The sequence below is a fragment of the Mytilus californianus genome, unplaced genomic scaffold (genome assembly GCF_021869535.1).
Source record: "Mytilus californianus isolate M0D057914Y unplaced genomic scaffold, xbMytCali1.0.p SCAF_6, whole genome shotgun sequence".
Lineage (NCBI taxonomy): Eukaryota > Metazoa > Mollusca > Bivalvia > Mytilida > Mytilidae > Mytilus > Mytilus californianus.
Window position 1 is genome coordinate 56,759,464 of NW_026262712.1, and position 9,431 is coordinate 56,768,894.

General features: G+C 31.6%; 1 long non-coding RNA gene across 1 annotated transcript; it reads right to left on the reverse strand.

The window, feature by feature from the left end:
* Window positions 1-2,457: 2,457 nt before the first annotated feature.
* Window positions 2,458-8,071, reverse strand: LOC127705724 (uncharacterized). The gene is made up of 3 exons (XR_007983951.1): window positions 7,956-8,071; window positions 7,032-7,117; window positions 2,458-2,853 (listed from the first exon to the last, which is right to left on the reverse strand). It is a non-coding gene; the product is annotated as an uncharacterized LOC127705724 (long non-coding RNA).
* Window positions 8,072-9,431: the final 1,360 nt, after the last annotated feature.

Sequence of the window (9,431 nt, forward strand, 5' to 3'; positions counted from 1 at the left end):
TCTCAATAGGACAACTAAATTTTAGCGGGTAAACCTTAAAAGTTTATTAGATTAAAAAAAAGAAATAATTCAATCCTTATCAACTTTTATTTCTTTCACTTATTAAAACAAACAAATATTTCTCAATCACCTCATTGACATGTGTTATGTACTTAAAAACTAACAATACAAAGATACGATACAAACATAATTATGTACTTGTACATTGTAAGCCCCACAGCGAATACGAACTGTTTATGCATATAGTAGAATGAACAATAAAAAGACTATCTTTATTACTTATGAATTTCATAAGGCTGAATTTTATTCCTCATATTTGTTAAATTTATTGCCTTTATATTATACCCAAATTGTAATGTATTCGTATTTTATAATGATAGATAGTAAAAAGTGTCAATTTGGCATATGTTTAGTGTTTTTTTTTTCACAATACAAAAATTAACAATGATAAGTGTATCCCGCAGATTTTATTTTAATTCTTTTCTGCAAAATGTCTATAATTGCAATGTAATGTATGGATGTACTAAATTTTAATAATTGACTTTCAGAAAGTAAATAGAAATAGCAATACTACATTTGTACGTATATATTGGAGAAGTAAGGGAGAACGGATTGATGTATTTTCAATTTATTGAACGACAACCACTGCCAAATCTATGGATGACTGTCAGTCATTGCAAGCAGTTCTAAAAACGGTGCGCAATCTCAGACGACGTTTTGATTTTTCTTGTTTCTTGTTATTTTTCTTGTTTTTTCTTTTTATTATTTTAAAATTTTATTTTGAGCACTTTTAGTGTTCGGCTTTAGATTTAAGATAATTACTACAGTTGAAGCATCCCCGGCGTTAACTTTGTTAATGCATTGCTTATATTGGGAATAGCTAATTAAATGTTCACCTTGCAACACACCAGTAATGGATTTTGCAAAACTCGGACATTTTTAAATATTTCTTTTACTGCTAATTGTCATAGTTACATGTAGTTGTATTGTAAATTTTGTAACATAAATATTATGATATATTTTTATTATATTTATAATATACTGTAAGCCTACAAAAAACATGTCAGATATAATGGTTTCCATTTAAGGTTGTGACCAAAAATTGGGTCGCTTGAACCTACTGTTCATGACGCGTACGTAGTATAAACACAATATAAAAACAGTACTTGAAATCCCGAACTCAAAATTCAGAGGAAAATATAAAACAACTTGAAGGCAACCTTTACATACAAACACGTGAGTGACAAATTATAAGTCAGAAAGTCGCCAAAGATAAAGCGAAAAAATGGACACCATAATACATGTGTTTTAATGAAAACTAAACCTCTTTAATCATTTATGAATATCTTTCCCTTTTTATGTTCATCGCTTCATACCTGAGAAATCAAGTTAGCTTATTAAACAGTTTGTTTCATATTTCGTCATATCGTGTCTATTTATAACTGACTACGGTATGGGTTTTGCTCATTATTGAAGACCGTATAATCCTATAATTGTTTAAATCCATGTTATATTGACTCTGTTGGTAGTTGTCTCATTGCAATCATACCACATCTCTCTTTATTCTATATAACCAATTCATTTTTAAATACAAAAAACTTGACCCAAGGTTTGGCTGAGGTATAGAAATATGGTCACCTTGACTTCTCCCAACCGGAAGTAGAAACCCATGCGTCCGTTTGGCTGTACGAGATGTATTAGAACGCAGTCACTTCCGTTCGAAATAGGGACGTTAAATCTAATTCCTCGTGTAATGAAAGCATTGCGCTCTCTGCACGTTGAAGAAATCTTGCAACAGATATTTGAGGAGTCTGTACTTGGCATGTTGCAAGGTACAATGTTTGCCTATCTAACATACCCTTTTAGCCAGTGGCTTTCTAAAGTATAATGCCTTTGTCCGGTTGACCCAATTCAGAATCCGTTTTAAGATTTGTTTATAAAAAAAGTCCTGGATGCATGAAATATGTTCCACTGGATGTTAAAACAACAATGTATCAACCAATATGACATGACTTTATAGAGAAATGAAAGTATTTAGCAATTACCGGTAAATGATCATGAAATTTCTTTGTAATGAACAAATGTTTGAAAATACATAAAATATAAAAACAGGATATGGAAAACTAAGATATATATTACTTTTAAATCGGAAAAAAGGTGACGCCATCATATTTCATTTTTCTAAAAACTCTGTTGAGTCGACTTCGGGTGAATAAAATGAGGTAAGGGTTTTAAGTTAGAGACATCAACAAAACGACACAGAAAAGATATCAGGGGGTCGACTGATAAGTCCACATATTATTCAGGTTTTGCTGTGTCTTAAATTCCTAAAATAAACGACCCGTGCAATGCACAAAAATGTACATTGCAGATTACATTCAAAATGGCGATTATACATGTTCCAGGACAATACATTATAATGTTTACTGTAGGATAAACAGAAAGAAAAAAACGGAGTCAACTTTATCTTTATTTTGTGAAAGTTTAGCAACAAAATGTTTGTTACGTCGTATATATGAATATATAACATTGTATAAGAAGTATTGTCCGAATATACATGTATTAAAAATAGATACCTCACAAACAAATTGAGTAAATAAAAGTTTTACTTTTTATACACCAGCAGATGTACACATACTAGTCAGTAAAAAAACTGTTCACTTTTTACATTTTCATTTAATCATTATTTTTTCGGAAATGAGTTATTTTCTCCCTACTGCCCTCAAACATAGACGGAAAACTTTGTTGGAAGGATCCGTCATACAGTCGTAGGTTGTATCGTATCCGTACAGTTGTCCACACATTTCACATGTCTTCTCAAATTCCTCGAGCGAATGACTATTAGGTTTATTTCTGCAATGTTAAGTATTTGTAAGTATATAATATATGTTACAAATAATACATAAAAGGATAAAACGAATTATTGAAATTTTGGACAGCAAGTAAACTTTTAAGTACATGTATTAGAAATATCCTTCCAATCAAGACTGCCTAGGATTTTTTACCATTATTATTTTTTCAAAAGTTTGTCAAATGATAAAAAGAAACAACTACATGTATTTGTCGTGATTTTGCCGATATAACTATGGACTAATTGTCGTAATTATAACATATAATATTGATACATGTATTTTTTCCAATAAACACATTACAAAAAACTTGGAAAGTACAACACACAACACGTGTTAACAACATCCGACTCCCATAAAAAAAATAGACGTAAAAAAATACAAACAACAACGAACAACACATAATCCAGATAGTTTTACTGTGTACATGCACACAATTTTTCGGGGTTAAGGTTCATCATAACAAATGGAAATAAAATGGCCGTATTAACGCCCCCAAAATTACTCTGAGTACAGACTTACCTGTCCAGTTTGAAAAGTTTTAAGGCCTGGCACCCACTAGATATATAAAAGGTAAATGCATTTTGTGTTTCAGAAAGATATAATCTTTTTTTTGATTTTGATTGGCATTTTTTTTTCCTTTCTGCAGAAGTTGTAAAAATAAACAAACACCTGAATTGCTTTGATACTATCCACTCAGTAAAACCCTTTAACTCACCTATAGTTGTGTAGATATCTATTGTCTGTCTATTGTCTATGTCAATCAAGGACAATCAATACTTTTTACCTGAGAGGAAGCATCTCAAAGTTGTATCCCAGCTTAGTTTATTTTTACATATTCCGGAGGAATGAAAAAAAATGCCCATCAAAATCCAAAAAAGATTTTATCTTTCTGAAACTCAAAATGCATTTAACTCTTATATATCTAGTGGGTGCCAGGCATTAAAACTTTTCCAACTGCACAAGTTGGTCTGTACTCAGAGTAGTGTTTGAGGTGGAAATACAGCCATTTTTGTCCATTTGTTATGATGAAGCAGTTTCAAGTACGCGCAACCCCTTTCCTGTCTTTACCGTAAATGTAAAGCAGATAATACAAACCTCCACAGGTCAGCTAACAACAGAATGACCACTAACATGAACAAGGAAATGAAGAACTTGTTCTTACGAGTACTTTAAAGTGAAATTTTCATCTGCTACATGTAGTATTTAAGCTAACTTTAAATAGGCAAAACAATGATTTAATTTTACTTTGATTATAAAATTGAGGTGATGTGGTGCCAATGAGACAAGTAACCACCAAAGTCCAAAGGAAGTGGATGGAAGCAACTATACATCACCGTACGCCTTTCAAAAATCAGCAATACACATACCGTGTAGTCAGTTATTAAAGTCCCTGACATCCGAAAATTAAAAACATTTCCAGCGAGAAATCAACGGCTTTATTTTGTCAATAACAATTAACGAAAAAAAAAAAACCCAAATATGACAGATATAGCAACCAACGACAACCACAGAATTACCGTAATCTGCACAAAACATTTAGTTGTTGTGATAATTTACGTTTGGTACTCCAATCTGTGTATCTTTTTACTAGGGTGCTAGGGGCCGTCTTAAACTTTCAGTCAGGTGAGAGTTTTTTTTTTGCTCCGTGTTGAAGGCCTCACTGTGACTTTGAGATGAAGAACAGCAACATAAGCGCTGTTCCTTTGCTTTTTGTGTGTTTGTTTGCTGTTCATGTACTTATTTTGTGTCATGGATGGATACCCTATATCCTTTGTTTTTCTATTAAGTGACGTAGGACTGTGATTTGTTTAGAAAATTGTGTACTTTTTTCTGAAACTATTGTACAAATTATGATTGCATGTTAAATGTTGTTGTTATAACAAATTTATATTTAGAAATCTGAGGACTACCTTAAAGGGTTTAACTGAGTGGATAGTATCAAAGCAATTCAGGTGTTTGTTTATTTTTACAACTTCTGTAGAAAGGGAAAAAAAAGGCCCATCAAAATCCAAAAAAGATTTTATCTTTCTGAAACTCAAAATGCATTTAACTTTTATATATCTAGTGGGTGCCAGACATTAAAACTTTTCCAACTGCACAGTTTGGTCTGTACTCAGAGTAGTGTTTGAGGTGGAAATACAGCCATTTTTGTCCATTTGTTATGATGAAGCAGTTTCAAGTACGCGCAAACCCTTTCCTGTCTTTACCGTAAATGTAAAGCAGATAATACAAACCTCCACAGGTCAGCTAACAACAGAATGACCACTAACATGAACAAGGAAATGAAGAACTTGTTCTTACGAGTACTTTAAAGTGAAATTTTCATCTGCTAGTATTTAAGCTAACTTTAAATAGGCAAAACAATGATTTAATTTTACTTTGATTATAAAATTGAGGTGATGTGGTGCCAATGAGACAAGTAACCACCAAAGTCCAAAGGAAGTGGATGGAAGCAACTATACATCACCGTACGCCTTTCAACAATCAGCAAAACACATACCGTGTAGTCAGTTATTAAAGTCCCTGACATCCGAAAATTAAAAACAGTTCCAGCGAGAAATCAACGGCTTTATTTTGCCAATAACAATTAACGAAAAAAAAACCCAAATATGACAGATATAGCAACCAACGACAACCACAGAATTACCGTTATCTGCACAAAACATTTAGTTGTTGTGATAATTTACGTTTGGTACTCCAATCTGTGTATCTTTTTACTAGGGTGCTAGGGGCCGTCTTAAACTTTCAGTCAGGTGAGAGTTTTTTTTTTTGCTCCGTGTTGAAGGCCTCACTGTGACTTTGAGATGAAGAACAGCAACATAAGCGCTATTCCTTTGCTTTTTGTGTGTTTGTTTGCTGTTCATGTACTTATTTTGTGTCATGGATGGATATCCTATATCCTTTGTTTTTCTATTAAGTGACGTAGTACTGTGATTTGTTTAGAAAATTGTGTACTTTTTTCTGAAACTATTGTACAAATTATGATTGCATGTTAAATGTTGTTGTTGCATGTCTATATGTACTTATGCATTATAACAAATTTATATTTAGAAATCTGAGGACTACCTTAGCTGTTTTAACTTGCGTCTGAACCTATTTGTTTCACGTAATACCAAACAAAATACGTTTAAATAATAAACCATTATCCTCAAATTCTATTTATATCTTCATATAAGTATCTTGCCATTCGTATCTACTATTTTTAAATTGTTAACTAAAAGTGTTATATTTAAGTTATACCACCTAGCTAAATGTTAACTTTCAAGTATACGTCCTGGGAAGTAAATTTTTATAAAGGCTTTATTGATTATTGTTTGCTTTACGTTCAGTAGGAAATATTTCATTTCGGAGGTGAACAATTTAAACAATAATTCTAAAAGGGAGATCAACGGGAACCAAGGACGAGATAATTTGGACTTCAACAGGGAAAAGGGTATTGTTGTCCAAGAGCAAATAGTTTCCTTCAACAGATAACTTAATAACAATCTTCAAAGTAGAAGCGTACTTATTTGTGATATAAAAAAAAAGAAGATGTGGTATGATTGCCAATGAGACAACTCTCCACAAGAGACCAAATGACATAGAAATTAACAACTATATGACACCGTATGTCCTTCAACAATGAGCAAAACCCATACTGGCCGCATGGTCAGCTATAAAAAGCCCCGAAATGACAAATGTAAAACAATTCAAACGAGAAAACTAACGGCCTGATTTATGTACACAATAATGAACGAAAAACAAATATGACATACAGCAAAAAAAAGGACAACCACTGAATTACAGGCTCATGACTTGGGACAGGCACATACAGAATGGGGTTAAACTAGTTAATACTTTATTTTTATCTAATAAGACTGTCAGAAGCAAAATTGAAACAATATCATACCTTAAGCTAAAACGACTATAAAAAAATGGCGGAAGATAGCAATGGACAATATAATTCATGTCAAAGAGAAACCAACAAAAGTCATTTCAAATAATGACAAAGAACGAAATGACAAATAACAGCCTAAAACACTACACAAAGAATTAATTAAAGATTGAGAAACATGAACCCCGCCAAAAATGGTGACGAAATTATTTACGTATAAAGAATAGAATATTCAATTTTAGATTTTTGTCTCTTGATACATTTGTATTAAATAAAATACTTAATACAGAATATTTAAAACTTACCTTCGAACTAGAGTTTCCAGCGGATTCCCTGATGAAATATTTGTCAATAACTGTGTGATCAAGAAACATATAACGATTAAAATGCCCTGAAATGGTAAAACACCATAATTTAAAATTACTCTGTTTTAGTTTTATGCTGCATCTCAGACGAATACCCGAAATCACCTTTATCATAGGTAAGAAAAATGTACCTTTTAGTATTTTTTCATTCAAAATTGACAACAATCGCAAGGCATTCAAAAATTGTATTTTATTTTCAAACAAAATGCAGCATTTATTACTGCACATTTACATTTTTTGTTTAGATGGTGGGGGTGGGGGTGGGGAAGGGCAATTATATACCCCTTCCCTATCCTATGTTATAATCGGCTTTGTCATTCAAATAGTATTATCAGAGAGTGTCTTGTTGCAGGTAAACTTAAAACTCTAAAGCAATTTTATGTCTAAATAGCTAAATTATATAGATGTTTAAGAAGATTCCGTAATTTTGAATAACTCAACAGTCACGAGGCATTCCAAAACTGTATTTTATTTTCCAACAAAATGCAACATTTATTACTGCATGTTAACATGGTTACATGTATAGCATAAAAATATAATTATTAGAAATAATGCTCATTTTCGTTTTATAGGATTTTAAAAGCGATGATCGTGTGCACATTTTTGGTATGCAACAGTGCGCTTCGGTCAACGCTTTTACACTCGAATTAAATTGAGAAAAGAAGCATTCAGTTCTTTAATAGTTCTATAGTTTTTGTCTTTTTTGTTTAAGAGGCACGCCTCCGAATAAAATGCCAAAGTTTCTTATTTTTTTTTAAATTTATAATCAGATTTTTTAATTCAAATTCAATAAATAGAATATAACAGTAGCATTTGTATTCAGTAAGGTCCCCCTTTTTCATAATTTTACATAAAATCTCTTACCTGTAATTTCATTGTCAAAGGATGCTTCGTTGACCAATGACTATCGTTATAGTGGGAACTACTTTGTGAAAAATAAGAAGAATAACGAACGTCTTATACGATTTGAGCAGTTCGATAAAACCATCCCGAATAGTCGTTCTTATGACATCATAACAAACTGAAGACAATATGGGTACTTTATAAAATCAAATATTCAATCAGTATTCAGCAAAATTAAAGGCTCCATAATTACGACTATTGTTCATAAGTTGACCGATTCATTAACACTTATCAAAAATAACGACATCCGATTCATCTAAATGTGTGGTTCATCGACTTATGAAAATATGATTATTGAATTCATAAAATAATTTCTATAAATACTGTTTAGAACGTTTTAGGCCTGTGAGATTCCATTATGAACGAACCTGGCTCCAGTTTCTTCATCCCTTAATAGTCAATAATTTAAGATACAAGATAAGCTATTCATTATTAGGTAATTGATTGCGTAAAATTACATTCACAGTTTCTGTTTGTGATGGCTATTATATTTAAATCTTTTTGTTCGATTTTTGAAATATTTTTAAGTCTATAATCTATATGTTGTTAGGCAGTATTTTATGATCCGAAAAATCTTTTTTTTGAAAGTCGTATTTCTGAGAAATGTAATAAAAAAGAAAACGGCATACACAGGCGTACTCTTAAATTCTTACTATCTTACAACTAGTTTTTGCTTATTTATTATTGTTTATAACACATTATCAAAATTGTGTGGGCCAGAATAAGTTATGTGAAATTCAATATCCAAATCGAATCAATTCATAATTTTTTACTACGCTTACTAAATCGGTGTTTTTTTACAAAACTATTTCAAAATACGAGATTAAATTCTGAAGCTCACGTGTAGGCTTTGAAAGAGGTATAATTATTTTACTTGCTTTCACGTGTAATGTAATGTAAAACTTATTTGAGGATATGCTATTTAACTCCCATTACTTTATAACACATTATTTCATTCATAGTAAATAATAAGGTAACATTACAATTTGCGATAATTCTTATTCATTACTTGATTGATTGATGTTTAACGCTATTTTCAACTAGTATGCTATTTCGTGGCGGTCAGATTTTATTGGTTGAGGATCCCGGAGTGCAAGGAGAGAACCACCGACATTCGGAAGGAATATTCTCATTTCATTTTAAACTTTTAAAAGTAAAACCAAGAAAGTACATTTATCACAGACAAAGAGGGTAATGACTGGAATTGGGACAACTAAGAGCTTCACATATTATACAGATATTTGTCTATTGTACAAGGCCGGATTGTAAAATTCAGGTGGTTTTTTTTTATTGATGTCCTTAGCATTTTTGTCTCATTGGTGTATATAACACAACCAAAATTTGTCCATAATATCCGGAAATCTTTGCTGTTATTTGTAATTCCTCTTTGTTGTATGCATTTAATAAAACTTCATACATTTGTGGTCATACAAACTT